Source organism: Malurus melanocephalus, unplaced genomic scaffold, assembly GCF_030028575.1.
Source record: "Malurus melanocephalus ecotype Western Australia unplaced genomic scaffold, MMel_1.1 scaffold_499, whole genome shotgun sequence".
Classification (NCBI taxonomy): domain Eukaryota; kingdom Metazoa; phylum Chordata; class Aves; order Passeriformes; family Maluridae; genus Malurus; species Malurus melanocephalus.
Window position 1 is genome coordinate 343,044 of NW_026623731.1, and position 15,240 is coordinate 358,283.

Here is a 15,240-nt window from a genome sequence, read left to right on the forward strand (position 1 = left end):
AGTTCTCTATTTTGCAACGTATTTGCAAACAGGCACAGCTTGCGGTCGAGACACACATTGTCCCCACCTTTCCCCTTAGCAACATTAATTTGCATTTCCAAGACCACGCTCCTAGCTGCTTGGAACAGCAGCCCCTGGGCAGCTACACACACACACACACACACACACACACACACACAAATCTCAAAAATGATACGCAACAGCACACACTAGAACCAAACAAACACTCCACAGTTATGCTTCAACACTCTTTTAGCAAATTACTTCTCTTTCATGGGTGTCCCCGCACTGATTTTATGTGCTAGTGAAACATAAATTACCACACACACACAGGTACAAGCACGCAAATTCCTACAAAAATTCACGTACAAGCACACGCAAATTCCTACAAAAAATTTGAAAGCTCCTGAGCAAACCCTGCTCAAAAACATGCACAGCACACCATTCAGGACTAAAACCTGCTTTTCCTTGTAGTGTAGACTTGAATTCAGCACTCTCATGCAACAGCACAAGGGCTCCTTTAACCCTACAAAACACCAGAGAGAGGAATTGAACMMCTCAAAACACCACAGAGAGAACTCGAAATCCTCAAAACAACAGAGGGGACTCGAACCCCTCAAGGACTTGAACCCCACAAAACACCCTAGTCTTAGCCTCTGTATAATTTTTCACAATATTAATTTGCATTCCCACTTTAGCCATCAAATCCCTTCCCAGTAAATTACAATCACAATTAGGAACAAATAGGATTTCATGCATTTCAAACCTATCCCTTACATATGCTAATAGTGGTTGGATAAAGCACAYCCATTCGTCTTTTCCACTCACCCCTTGAATAATCAAAGAACTTTTTGACAATTTTAYYCCCCTTATGGATAAAATTCAAAGCGGAACGAGAGGACTCCGTGTCTACCAGGAAATACACCTCCTCCTGATCCAGACCAATTTTTAAAGYTATCAAGAGTTCCTGTGTGGCGGGTCCCTGGTATAATGGGATCCCCTGACACCCCTAACAATCCATCTCCATTATCCTCTGGAATTCCTCCTCCTGAAGATCCAGCTCTTTCTGCAAACATTCCCACTTCCAGTGTCTCTCTGCCCCGCAGACTGCACACTGATTCCTTCTCTCCCCTGCCGAGGAGGGAATGCCTTTGCCACATCCTTGTGGCCAACTCTGTTCCCTCTCTCTCAGGTGCCCCTTTGCGTCCGGTAGTTTATTTCTCCGGGGTTGTAATAACTCTGCCATTACCTTTTCTTTACCCCTTTTCGCACAGATCAAAATCACTCATTTCTCCAGTGACCAAACAAAATCCTTAAAAGAAAATCCTGATCTTCCCACACACAATTTGCATTTCCCAGATATTCTCTTCACAGTGTCCAAAGTCAGCCCCCGCCCTAGCATTCCCAGTGGGCATGGCTAGTAGCACCACAGGCGGCCGGAGCGTCTCTCAGCCTCATGGAGATTGGAGGCCACTGCTGCCCCTGCCCGGGACTGCTTGTAGTGTCAGGGACCACCCGGGACTGAGCCCACAGCTTTCCCACAGTCCTGGCCCAGCCCGGCGCCTCCCAACAGAACCCCAGCCCGTGCTCCTGGTCTGGCACCTCTGCCAGACTCTGGACAGTCTCRGGAACCCAATCCGCCMCCCACCCACCACCTCGGRTGCCCACCACCACCAAGGGGAGCTGATCACCAAAACTGGGTGAGGCGCACCTTCAGCTCCATTTGCTGCCCGCTGCCCCYAGAAGGTGGAAGGATCCTGGACTGAGTCCTCCTTGTGTYAGGAAAATTAATCCACAAGCACCAGAGGTTTATGTCCAAAAAGGAGACAGATGRGTCCCRCAACTTTATTCATGAATAAAGGGAGAGGTCATGGGCATTTCCCATGAGGTCTCTCAAATTCATAGAGGATGCAGCCTCCTTTTATCCTAATTTCCCGGCTGCAGTTCCCTCTCTCTTTCCCCATTGGCTGAGGTACTTGAGAGGTACAGGCTCCCCAAAAYGCCTGATGAAACCCCCCTTCTATCATACATTGCCCCCTTTCAATATMYATCTCTGTGTCTSTGCTCTTGTWGTCTATTAACATAGACTGGGATAAGTCAATCAGTGGAATTCCTATGGAAATCCTTCCCATTGTTTCCTTCTTTCTCCCAGTATCAGCCTTATCTTACCCCCAGAGTCAGTCTGTTTGTAAAGATACTCCCTTCTCATTCCTTTCATCCTGACTTCTTAGGCAAAAACCACTCATTCAGATCCAATTTTTTCAACTGTAGGTGAGAAAAGACCCCAGTAAAGGCTCAGTCACCACCTATTTTTCTTTTCCTTCCTGAGTTTCCCCTGCTCTCCAAACTGTTAAGAGGTGCATCACCAATGCCCTTGTCACAGTATTTGAAGCATTTCCTGGTAGACAGCAAAGAACACACAAGCCCAGAACTGACTGAAAGCAAAGCAGATTAATAAAACCCACTGAGGGTAGTGGAGCAGGGGAACATCTCATTGCAGGGAAAGCATCTTTCCTTTGCCCTTGACAGTCACCATGGGTGAAGAAAATAAATCCCCAAACCCAGCATTGCCTAAGGTGACTCTTTCGTGAAGTATAGCATCCTTCCTATGGATGCCCACTTCAATTCCTTCCCTTCATTTTGTAGGGCTCGAATATGGCTTTAAAATGATGGAGTAGAGAGAACAAGAAAAAGGTGAGAAGGAGGTGCAGGAGTAAGTAATACTGGGCTGTAAGAGCAAGTTTGCTGAGAAAAGCAGCCAAGAATAATCCTTTAGAACTCGTGTCTCTTCTATCCCGTACTAATAGGAAAAGAAGGCACATTCAAGTGTGCAGCAGCTACTCTGTGGCTTTAACTTCTCCAGTCTGCGTCAGCACCAAAACTCAGGTATCCTAATTGCTTGTTCTCCTTGTCTGGAGTCACAAGGGACTGCTTGGACAAAAAGGCACCCAGCTGCAGCACAGTGTTACTGCTTTGCCTGCCACATACTGTGAAGGCTTCTTCCAGATGAGTCAGTCAGCACTGAGCACCTGTTGGGTTGGTGAACAGGCAAACTGCATAAATCCTACAAAAGCAATTACTCTGAGATGCCATATTCTTCTTCCCTGCACCTTCTCACCTCCCGACCTTTCTGCAGCTGCCGGGATCTGAGCACTGGAGGCTAATTATCATATTTGAAGATAACCTACTTAGTTTAATGCATTGTCTCTATAGGTTGGGAAGCTTCAGAACGGGACCCAGCCCAATCATCCCTTAATTTTACTGTGAATTTGTCAGATTGGACAACAGAGCAGAGCTATAATTTACTTGCCCTGCTTGAGATTATCACCTCCACCCTACCCACCTCCTACACAGACACTTTTCCTCAGGAAGCTATTATATTGCCATCACTTTAACAAAAGTTATTCAGCATCTGAATTGGCCTTCAACAAGGCCAGCATTAGAGAGGCACATTCATGACAGGCTCACCCAGGAATACCAGCCCCTCCCTCATCCCAAGGCTTTCTTAGCCCACAAGAAAGCCCAGACTTTTGGGAGTTGTTTGCCGAGTTCCCTCCACAAGAGTTCCCCAAATAATTTGCTCATAGAACAACTCACATTGATCAAACAGGTTAGCCATTAGGCAACCTCTTCACTCTCAAGCTTCACACACAAACTCCTTTCCACTCTTAAGATGTAAAAGATCTTCCCATAAGGTATAAACCCTAAATAAACTCAGCTGCATATGATGGGAACAGCTGTCTGAGTGAGGGCTGTTCCGAGCCAAGGAATGAAGGAAAAAAAGAGCTGGCATGGCTCAGGGCATAACCAAGATGTCTGGAATCCTATGTCCCAAGAGGGAAAGTAAATACCTTTGTGCTTCATGACTTAGAATTTTCATTTTCATTTTCTTTGGAAACAAGGCTTAGGCTGTGCCTTGTTTTATGTGTATGTGTGCACATCCTTACAGACTTTTTCCAACTTATTGGCCAGTTTCAACAACATTTAACAGATTAAAATCTAAAGTTTTCGCAGGTTTTATGGAAACTGACTTCTGAGAAAAAGACTGGAGACCTTAGCTACAGCGTGACATCACTCCCTGTTAGTTTTCAGTGACTACACTTTAGAAAGGGCCCTTATAAGTGCTGAAAAACTTCTTTCAGATGTTGGGGAAACACAGTAATTCAGCAACTTGCATGCTAACTACCCAAGGGTATGGCCGGCCTTGAGCCAAACATCTGTAAGGAATCAGTCCTTGATTCTGGTGCTCAAAAAGTTCTTCGAATTCTCACAGACGTGGGCTATCATCCTAGTCCCTAACTCTGTAGATTCAGCTCTTCCACTCCTTCTCACTGACTTCCTTCCACATTCCAAAGCCATTTGTTTTGTCAAATCTGAGATAACTTGGTGCCCGGGTGGATCTGAATGTGGCTGAAAATAAACTCCCTGATGAATAATGCACCTCTCTCTTACAGTGGAAGGTTGTCACATTCATTTTTACCTTTACATTCAGCCAGCATAAGAAAACTGCTGGCATCTACACCTTATGCAGAGTCTTGGAAAGGCCAGAATTGCAAATTCATGCTCCTTATGCTCTATCATCATTACAAGTTGGTGGCTGTATATTTTTACACTTCTGTGAGCTACAGAAACAGTCAATCTCTCTTCTCCTTCTGCAAAAGGCTGCTAAGCAGAGGAATGGCCATTTCATTTTTGCCCTGATTTTCAAGCACAGGGTGTGGATGGATTAATTCAAAGAAGAAGAATACATTTTGCACATCAGCAAAATTAATGAGAGAAGACACCTTGTCAGTGAAATGTGAAAGCAAATTCTGTTGTGAAGTGTCCAAACTCTTAAGGTTTTTGTAAGTCCTCAGCTCTTTCAGAGACACAGTTCTTAGTTAGGTCACGGAGGGTTTCTGCCTGAGCACAGATTGAATGAAATGAGTAGGTTTCAGGTACAGCCCCAGGAGGTTCAAACTCCTATTTCAGAATCTGGTTTGTTCTAGTACATACAATAGAAGTTGCAAGTGACTCTTTTGGACACTTTCCTATATTTTTCCTTTTCTATAAATAGGGAGCCTATGGAACGAGATGAAAAGTGACCATCTCTTAACCCAGGGACAGGAATAGTCCAAAGAGTTGCCATACAAGTTTTTCCAATCTCCACCCTGCCAGGATAATGTACTGCCCACTGTGAAGCTACCTCTGGGCTAAAAGAGCTGTGCAGCCCCCATGCTGATTTGGGAGTTTGGCCTTTCTGCTGTGGCTGCCAAAAATGACATGAGTTAGTGCTAGGTTTGCTTTCTATTAACAGCTGTGCTGAGATCATGAGGTTTCTTAAGCTCTCAGTGTCTGACCGAAAACTTTCAGTCAGCAGTGCTGTTTTCTGATGGAATCACATTGGTGACCCAGAGGTGAAAGATGATTTCATCTGTGTTTCCACTAAAACAACTTCATGGCTCAGAGTTCATTCTAATCCATGAGCACTATGAAAGCAGCCCTAGAAGTGAACATGAACATGTGTGGTGGCATCTGTACACAGCAGCGCACCTTTGAGCATCTGCATTTGAATGCAAAGGTCAGAATTACTCAAGAGTGAGTKATTTAAACATTTGTAATTATGGCACAGCCTGGGTTTATTAAGGCTACTCATTAATGAACTGTCTGTCATTACACCATATTCTGGCAGAAAGCAAAAAGGTCTAATAGTGCACATTGCRGTCATACAAAGAGTTCTGACTGAACCTCTCTGCTCACTAAACACAGATTGGGGATAACTCCATGAAGTAGCCTAACTGAACTCAGAGCCCAGCTATTCACACTGAAGGTAACAGGTAACAAATCTATCTGCCAGGCCCACAAGTATAATATAATCACCAAATATGCCGAGTTAGAAGGTATCCATCAGCATCAAGTCCAACTCCTGGCACTGCCCAGGATACCCCAAGAATCCCACCCTGTGCCTGAGAGCGTTGTCCGAACACTTTCTGAACTGTGCMAGGCTGGGTGCYGTGACCACTTCCCTGGGGAGCCTGTTCCAGTGTTCAGTCATCCTTTGAGTGAAAAAAACCTTTTCTGATGTTTAACCTAAACCTTCSTCCACACAGCTTCATGGTGTTAGATCTTGTTTGTTTCGCTAAAAGTATTGAAAAGGTCCTGAAAATAATTTTTCAGTACATCTCAGTAAATGTCGTGAGTGCTCTAAAACACTTGTGAGACAGTTTCTGATGCCTTCTTCTTGATCCTTGCTTCTCAACACTAAAATTGGAGATGGTCCCAAGTTTGGATTTAGATACAGTACCAAGTCTTTAGATCCTAGGGGCAAGTCTAGGTTAGCTTTGGCCTAAATCTACAGATGCATACTCCTAAATATTTTAAACCAGGTCAGACACGTGCTTTTGATGCAAAGCTCCTGACCCTGGCCACTGCCCATTCTTTGGTCTATGTTGCAGATATTTCAGTGTACATGAGACCCCCTAAGGAGCAGGATGCATTCCCACTGTCAGTGACCATGCCTGATGTAAAGCAGAGGCATCACGATGGATGGATTCACGGCGCCTGTGGTCAGGCCAGCAAACCCGCAGCAATCTAACGGAGACGTKACATAGACGCCCTAGCACAGAAGTATCAGAATACACAGCAGGTACAAAGCATGGTGCATGGGGGTTTATGTTCCTTTTAAAAATGTGTGCGCTCATACTGAAAGGGAAGGAAACAAGCATTGCTGTCATGGGTAGAGACCACAGCCATTGCTCAGGGTAATCTTGGTTCAGGCTGTAAAGGGAGATGTTAGAAATTCTGTTTTCATGTGCTRGTAAAACAAAGAGCAGGATGTCAGTCAGCATGACTGCTTCCTGCTGCATTTCCTGGACTTGATTATGACAGCATGTTTGTGTGAAAAAGAACACAAGCAGAGATGGGTTTGGAAAGTGCAAAGTGCTGGGCACGGTGGCAGATCTCAAAACTTTCAGTACAATGGTAAAAATGTTGGTGTGGCCTGCAGGAGGCCCTTGGGACCCCTGGCATCAGTGCCTGCCTACCAGAGCAAGGCACCCTCGGGCATGTGCCCCCGAGGGTTTGGGGGCAACATGTTGTTGGAGGGGCAGCTGGCAGTGGGGCATGTCAGCCTGAGATTGCTTTCYCTGAGTGCTGAGCATAGCCAGTACCTCCCAGTCAATGCAGTGGYGTTGCTGCCAGGAGCCACTTCTGACTCCTCTCCTATGAGTACTTTAAAACTCCAACAAGGAAATGTTTTCTGACCCTTCGTAAAAACGTGATTTAATCTTAGCTGTTCCAGTAGGCTATAGTTTACTAACCACACAAGGCAGATTAGCCCATTAAGGTGCTTGTTTACTAAAGATGATTAATGATGGCTTTAGAAGCTATATGTAAACTGTGGTTTAGCAAAACTGGAATAAATATGTAGGCAATGTTTTCCTGCCTTAGATTTAGTTATGATATGGGAAATAAGGGAAATAAGGGAGATGAGAAGATTAGGAAGTAAACTCTAGGTTTTCTGTGAGCACTGTTTATCATGACAGTCTTATCATAAATGGCCAGTAAATTAATTTGTCACCTCATACAGGATAATATAACTGTGTATAATTCAAGTTATTTAATATGAACAGTAACACTGATTACTTTTACAACTGTGGAGTATTTAAAATTAAAATAAGCAGAACTTTACAGAGAAATGAAAAATGATATTGTGTTGTGATGAGATGGGAAGAAATAGGGAATAGGAAATTATAGTGGAGGTTCTGTCTCACATTGGGGTTGTAGGAATGAGTGTCCATCCATATTGAATCCATCCATCTCAGACGCCCTGAGATCTTCTCTGAAACAGTCTCTGAAATTTGTTGGGTAGGATTTCTCTCCTAGTAGGATGAACACTTACACATATCCTTTATCGCAGATCTTCAATTTTGAAAACCAAATATTTTGACTCTCTGGCTTGTTATCCACATAATCACACAATTATTGACTGCTGTTTCATTGTTGCCCATGGCTCCTGCATGCCATTAGCTCTCTTTCATTGCTCCGTGCTCATTGCATTCCATGTTTACCAGTATCAGTAAAATTCTTCTCTTCCACTGCAGGTTCCCAGTTTCTTTGCAGCAGGTTTCTCCCAGTGTCACAGTTGCCAGCCCACGGCAGGGATCAAGAAGTGTCAGAGCTTAACTTTCATCATATGGTAATAAAAGTGCCTTCCTTGGCCGAGTGCCTACCTGCTGCAGCTGAGCCTCTGCTGAAATGGTTGCAAGGCAGTCCTGGTTTGAAAAAAACCCTGGGCACTTCTGAATGCACACCAAAAGAGTTCTGCTTGTGCCCAGCAAGGGCAGGCAGTCCTGCCAGCCCCTCTGAGCCCTTTGCACCCTGGTGATCAGTGTAAGGAGCAGGCTGAGTATCTCTTCCCCCTCTGCACCCTACAGAGCAGATGACAAGATGGGCTCATTAGCTCTTTCACATTAAAAATGACAACAAATATTTGACATGAACCATCCTTTCTTGCAGCATGTATGAACTTGCAGGAAAAAATAAACCAAAAAACCACAGCCTGTCTGTATTTCTTAGCCATCTTAATACAGACAGGCTGTCTGATGCCCCATCTGCGCCAGTGTGGCTGCAGTGCCAACCAAAGGGTTTTTCTTGGGCAAAGATATGTTATCTTCCTCAGCAGTGGAAAAGAGGATAGCAAGAACTCTTTTTCAGCTATTCAAGGTGAAAAACGAAAGAGACATGAAAGTGTGACAGCCCTCTGTCATATGGTCGTGAAAACTGCTGCAAGCAAAAGAATGAGTGATCAATGAAAGGCTGATGGATGGTTTGCTGTTTAATGTGGGGGACTTAATCCTKCAGGAGAGGCATCTTCTGTGTTACCCTTGGCCAACACAGACTCAACAGTGAGCCTCACAGGCACAGAGGGCTTGGCAGATCTCTTGTGTGGCTTTGCAGTCCCTGATGCTCCTGTCCCTACCCACTTAGGAATCCCGCCAGCCCAGGACAGTGTGTGAGACACTGGGGTGACAGCGGAGGTGTGTCATGAGAGAGGCAGAGTTTGGCCCAACTGTGAGATGACACTTTGAGAGGTGCAGACTACCCCCCACAAAGGAGTCACACCATTTCAGGCTCCCCAGGGCAATGAGGCTGTGCATGCACCAGACCACCCTGGCTTAACTGGGGCTGCTCCTGCACCACCCTGCAGGGCTGATTTTCCCTGATTTTCCCTGATTTTCCTTTTATGTCCCTGCAACTGCCTCATGAAAACATCTGAATGCTGACCTGCCCCAAAAGGTATTTATGAGACTTGTGTAATTAAACATTCATAACTTCAGCTGAAATACAGAGATGAAAATGCAAGATGTAATTTCCAAGCATTGTTATGGTGAGAGGCTAAAGCTGAAGTGATCCAAGACAGCTCTCCAGCCTTGCAACTTTCTGAGTGTACACACCACCACATTTTGAGCATGCTGACTGGCAAGATTTTGGCCCATGACAGCTAGTTCCCGCAAGGCAGCAGCTGCGGAGAACATAAGATGGGGAGAATATAATCCTGTTTTGAGGACTGAGAAAATTTAACAGCATGAGCAACAATCTGTAATATCTCAGTTGGCCTCAGAGTTCAAAAATGGTCTCTGGGCAGTGTAATTTATTTGTATAGAGAGCTGCTGGGAGCCTGAGCCCAGAGACTGTGGCCAAAGCAGGCCTGGAGCATAGACTAGGCTCTTATCTATACAAAATGTCCTGCTAGAGCTGGAAAGAGGCTTTAATCGCATTTTGCTTCCCCTTCTGTGGGCAAGCCCAAGATATGATGCTCAAAGGCTATCACTGCAGCTATTGGTTTCAAATGTCCATCCCATGGCACTGCTCCCATCAGGTCTGCATAAAATGTGAGGGTCCTGCAAGCAACTGACCCTCATTTCTTCACAGTGACTGTCATGGATGGAAAACAGAGTTCTGGCTGAGAGGGCAGCAGCCATGGAACAGGTGGCATGGACAACCCTCCCCTCCCCTGCCAGGTGACTGAGTTCCTAGGATATGGCTTTTCTGTCAAGACAAGCTGAAGAGTTAATCTGGCAGGTAGGCTCAGCTTGAGTTGCATGATCTGCATTCTGATTGAGTAAGTGTAATTAGATGATGAGAACCTCATGGCAGGGTGTGTCCTAGTTTCAGTCAAAGGTGGAACATTATTAAGTACCATTTACATCCAGAGAAACACCCACTTTTGAAATCGCTGATGCCAGGAACGCATGCTTTGCATTTAACTCACTCAGTGAAATGGGAAGTCAGCGGCAGAATACAGAGTTTCTAATTTGCTTGCTGCCAGCACAGTGATTAATGAGTTTCAAAGCACCCCATCAGCCAATTGTGATGGATACTAACCCTTTAATAGGAATTCTGGCTGGATCCTTGTTACTCAGATTTAGTGGTCAGACCAGTTAGACCATAAATTATTTTCTCTCTGGGAAAAAAGTGTAAGTTTCTCCAAGATAAGCAACTCAGGGTTTTTGTTTCATAGAGACCAGCTGCAGGAGCAGGGATGCAGWACATTTTGTGCTCCTTGCCTATCAACGTGCACTTAGGAACAATCACTCTGCACCATAGGCCTTCTTTGGGTGGAGGAAAGGCTGGAGGCAAAAACCTAAACCTCGGTTTAAGAAGCATGCTAAGCACCCAAACTGTGCTCCTTCACAAAAAGGACATGTTGTAGTTTGTTACTAATAATAAGAATATTCTGATCCATCTGCAATATTACTAGAGTTTATGGTGACTTAAAATCAGGSAGAGATTTGTCTTTCCCTTGTGAAACCATTGGGGGAGAGTCTGGTGCAGTAACTGTGACTCATTTTTAGTTTCCTTATGTTCAATTTAACCCAGACCTTAAATATAAAATGAGCAGAGGGAATTCTGTTCCCCAGAGTGAACAGAAAAGGTGGAAAAAACATTTTGGGGTTTCCTGTATTTGCATATTCTTTGTTTAAAATTTTGGGTGCAAATTACCTCTTGTGTACCTTGAAAAAGAAGAGAATGTTTCTCTCTTCTATTACCTGTAGCACAACCATGGCACTTGCCAGTGTAGGAGCCTCTCCAGTATCCAGATGGAGAAGTGTGAGAAGCCAGTCCCAGCCACTGCCTAGGAAAAGGTGCAGCCCTCCTGCAGCTGGCATGAATTGAGTAATTATTCTAGCAGAAGAATAATGTGCAAAAATATTTGATCAAATTACTTTTTATTACAGTGAAGTGGGTCACAATGAGATTTCTACACGAGATCAGATCATCTGTCCACCCATCCCAGATGTGTGCATCTGGCCATAACAGGAACAGCTTTAAGCCAAGCGTGCTGCTGCTCATTTAGGGTCCTGTATTGAATTATACTCATTTACAGCTCCCCAGAGGAGCTTCGTGCCTGCCTTTGGCAACAAGAGAGGAAGGAAAGAATAAACTGCTGCTGAGTTTCCACCCCTGGGCTGGAGCAACAAAGACCCATCTCCTGCAACAAAGCCCCATTCTCTTGCCTTCCAAATGTTCCCAGCTTCAGGTTTTGCCAGGGAACCCACACTCCTCAGCAGCACCACCACAGAYGCAGCAGGATGATTTCTGAAGTCTTTGAAACAAATATTCATGCCCCAGTTTCATGCCCCAGATCCATGTAAGTGTGGATCGCTTCCAACACCTGCAATGACACGTCTCATTTATCTAATATTAAGTCACTAATATTAAGTCACTAATAAGCTGCAGAACCATGCTGTGGGACTGTCTACTTTCCCATAATGTCAGAGCACCATGAAAACTTGCTCTTGTCCCTTGGATGAGGGGCACAGAGGTGATGAGGATCCTTGCTGGATGTGACTGGGGAAAACACTTGCCTCAGGCAGCAGTTCTGCTGTCTTCTCCACACCTCATTCATACTGAGGGGAGAAGCGCAATAAGAATCAGAGATTCCTCTCTGATTGTCACAATTTCTTATTCTTCCAGCCTGGACTCAAGAGGGCTGCTCCTGATTAAACAAATGCTGAGAGGTACAAACAATAAAAAGGAAGGAAGGGAAAGGTGTAATATCACTGTGGGGGTGATGCCCCATCGCTGCCATCCACTTCACCCCACTGCAGGGCTTTGGAGACATCAGGCTACCTCCAGGAGTGGGGAGTAGAGCAGAGAACAAGAGGAAGTGACAGCAGAATAGCTGAGGCCTGCCTAAAYTGAAGTCTGGGAAACTTGGCATTAGGGAATCACTCTGGTCTCTATTCTAGAGCTTCCAGTAAATACTCCCCATCTCCATGTCAGTTTGTGTAGCATGTCTGTAATTCCTGCTAATTCCATGCACTGCAGAGCTTCTCCCAAATCTGTGTTTTTATAGGGCAGCTGGCACCTGGGATTGGTGCTGCACATGGGTCTGAGGCAGCAAACATCTGCACAGGAGCTGTTATGCTGCAGGATCTGTGTCAGAGCTTCTTCAGACCCACTGCAAGATGAAGTGTCACWGCAGTAGCCACCTCGGACCTGTCCATGACCAGCACTGAGTGCACCAGCAAGTGCAGAACGTGGAGCCTTTCCCCTCTCAGCTCCTCAGTTAATCTGTGCTGTAGTGGCTGACAGTGGCTTTTGTACTCTGATGGACTTTTTGTCATCAGTACAAGCTGGATCTGTTTGTGGTGGGAGAGCACATGTGYAGGGCTTGCTGCTGCAGCCAGGTCCTGCCACAGGGACAGCTGGAGACAGGAACAATAACCAGGAGAAAGGCTCAACCAGCACCTCTCTTCTTGGCTAGAGGTCCTTTTGGTCATGAGCACCATTTGTCCCCAGAGCCTCCTTGCAAGTTGCCAAGTGTGGGAGGGACTTTGTGGAAATTAGAAGGTGGGAACTTTGCAAGCAGGAGACCAAACTGCTGCTTGTGGACAAGGTATAAGTAAGGACCAAAAAGGGCTCTTGGTGGTGATGTTGTCCAGCCAATGTACTTCTTTTGAAGTGTACCYGTCAATGGGAAATGTAATGTGCTCTCGTGAGGAGCTGCTCACCTTGGCTCAGCCCTCTCCCTGCTTGGGTGTCATCCTCAAGCAGGTATTGCAGATGCTGAGGAAGGATAGAGGTGTTAATTCCCTTAGTCCCTGCAGCCATGACGGTACAGGGACAAAAGTCACCTGGAGTTGTTTGGTACAATGTTGACTTGCCAGTTCCAGCTTAGGAACTCTGCTGTCCCAGGTGGACAGCACCCTTCAAAGACCTTCAGAGACATGTGCTGGCTGGGACCAATTTGCCATGATGTCCTGACTGACCTCCCTCCTTCCAAAGTCTGTCCCAGCCCACCACTCTTCCAGCACTGGCTCTTGGAAATTTTCCTTTAATAAGGGGAAGGACACTCTCYTAATGACACATCAATGCCCTTCTTAGCAGGGCAGGCAGTGCTTAATCCATTTTTTTCTCAAGCTTCTTCACAGGCCTTCTGCTGTCTCTCAGCTTCAGCTGGGTGTCAAARCCACACAGGTTTGAGCCTGTGCAGTGAATTTGTGTTATCCCACACGAGAACAGGCTTTGTCATGCCTGGCCTCACCCTGCAGTTTTCCTCCAGTGCTCCAGCGAGCCAAGCTACCAGGGCAGCTCACCCAAAGCACCTGCAGAATCTTCAGACATGCATTAAACTGTGAATAGGCTGAATGGAAGCAATATCAAAAACAATGGAAATGAAGCAGATTTTTCCTGGCAGTATTCAATTTCCAGCTCTGGCAGAGAGCAAGAAGCAGTGATTATTTCAGCTGCTGAAATTCAGACAGGCAGTACAGGGCCTTGTGTGAATCAGGAATCCAGCAGCATCTATGAGAGCAGGTGAACAAGAGGAAGATTGGGCTCTGCCTGTATACAAAGCCTTGTAGGAAAGATGGCAAAGTTCACCTTTTGTCAGGAYCTTCTGGAATGGATGTCAGCACTGATCTAATCATTGGCCTACCTTTTAGTGTCCTCCTCACATAATCAACATTTTTCCCTGGGTCAAKAGTTCTTTGCTACTAATGGATCAATCCCTTCCAGTGGATCATATGCCATGTCAGCTTTGTTTAGCGGTGTTGTCAGAAGTCATAAATCACAGCCCAAATTTAGTTAATTCTCCCAGTTAACAGCATTTTTCTGTCCTTCAATGGACATAGAAACAGCTGAACCATCTGCACAAAATGTGTCAAAATACCTTTTCTCTTCCATACAAAARGATCAATGTTCTCTTTTTAGCAGAAGTCCATAAAGATTAAATATTCAAATAATTTGCTAGTCAAGGTGAATTTCAAGAATGTCTCTGTCAGGAGCCCCAACCCAAATACAGAGATTGCTTTTCTCAGTATACCCCTTACCACCAGAAAATTAATGTAAAAAGAAGTTTATTGATTCTTATCCAAGAGCAATAAGGCCCATTTTCTTTCCAACACAGGTAGCAAAAACTCCTTTTGGCTCAGGGATTTGATCTGAGCTGGCATTTTACACTTCTACTTATCAGTTTGTATCGATTTCTGCATTTGTTACATTTGTAAAACAATTATATTTAGTAGATAATCACTAYAATGAACTTGAAAATTTGCTGTTTGTGAGCAGAACAATTGCTTTCTCTGTGGTTGCTTGGGCCCACCTTTAAAATCTAGCCTGGTTATGCACATTCAGCTGAAAACCTTTTCTTCTTTCTCCTATTTGTCCTATAAAGGACGCATATCCCCTGATCTAGTTACATCTAATCCCTTTYTAAAGACAAAACTGCTGCAGGACACTTTGAAAGTACTGAGGCTGTCAACCAGAGTTTGGATGTTCCTGATACATGGAAACCTAATAGGGGAGGATATATTTCAACAAAAATAGTACCAAGATAGTACTTTTCCCAAAGTTTCACCTTCTATGTCAAGTAGCTGAAACATCCAGCTCTCTGTAGGCCATTGGCACCATCTGATTTTCCACTGCTTTTTTTTTTTTTGCACAGTCCTCAAAGTACTGGACCACAACTGTGATATCAAAAATGTAATTATGGGCCTAGATTTAAATAAGGGATGCATTTTATACAGGGTGGTAAATACTCGTGGACAAAGTTASCCTGGAAGAAGTGAGGACATGGTACAGTGGTGCCCTGTGGGACGATGGCACAGCTGGGCTGGGGGTAGGAGACAGGCACTGGTGACATATTGTGAAGGGACAGGCTGCAAGTATGAGTGAAGTCCCTCCCAACCAGAAGGAAGTCTGAAAGATACATATGATATATATATATATATATATATATGTATCATCTATATA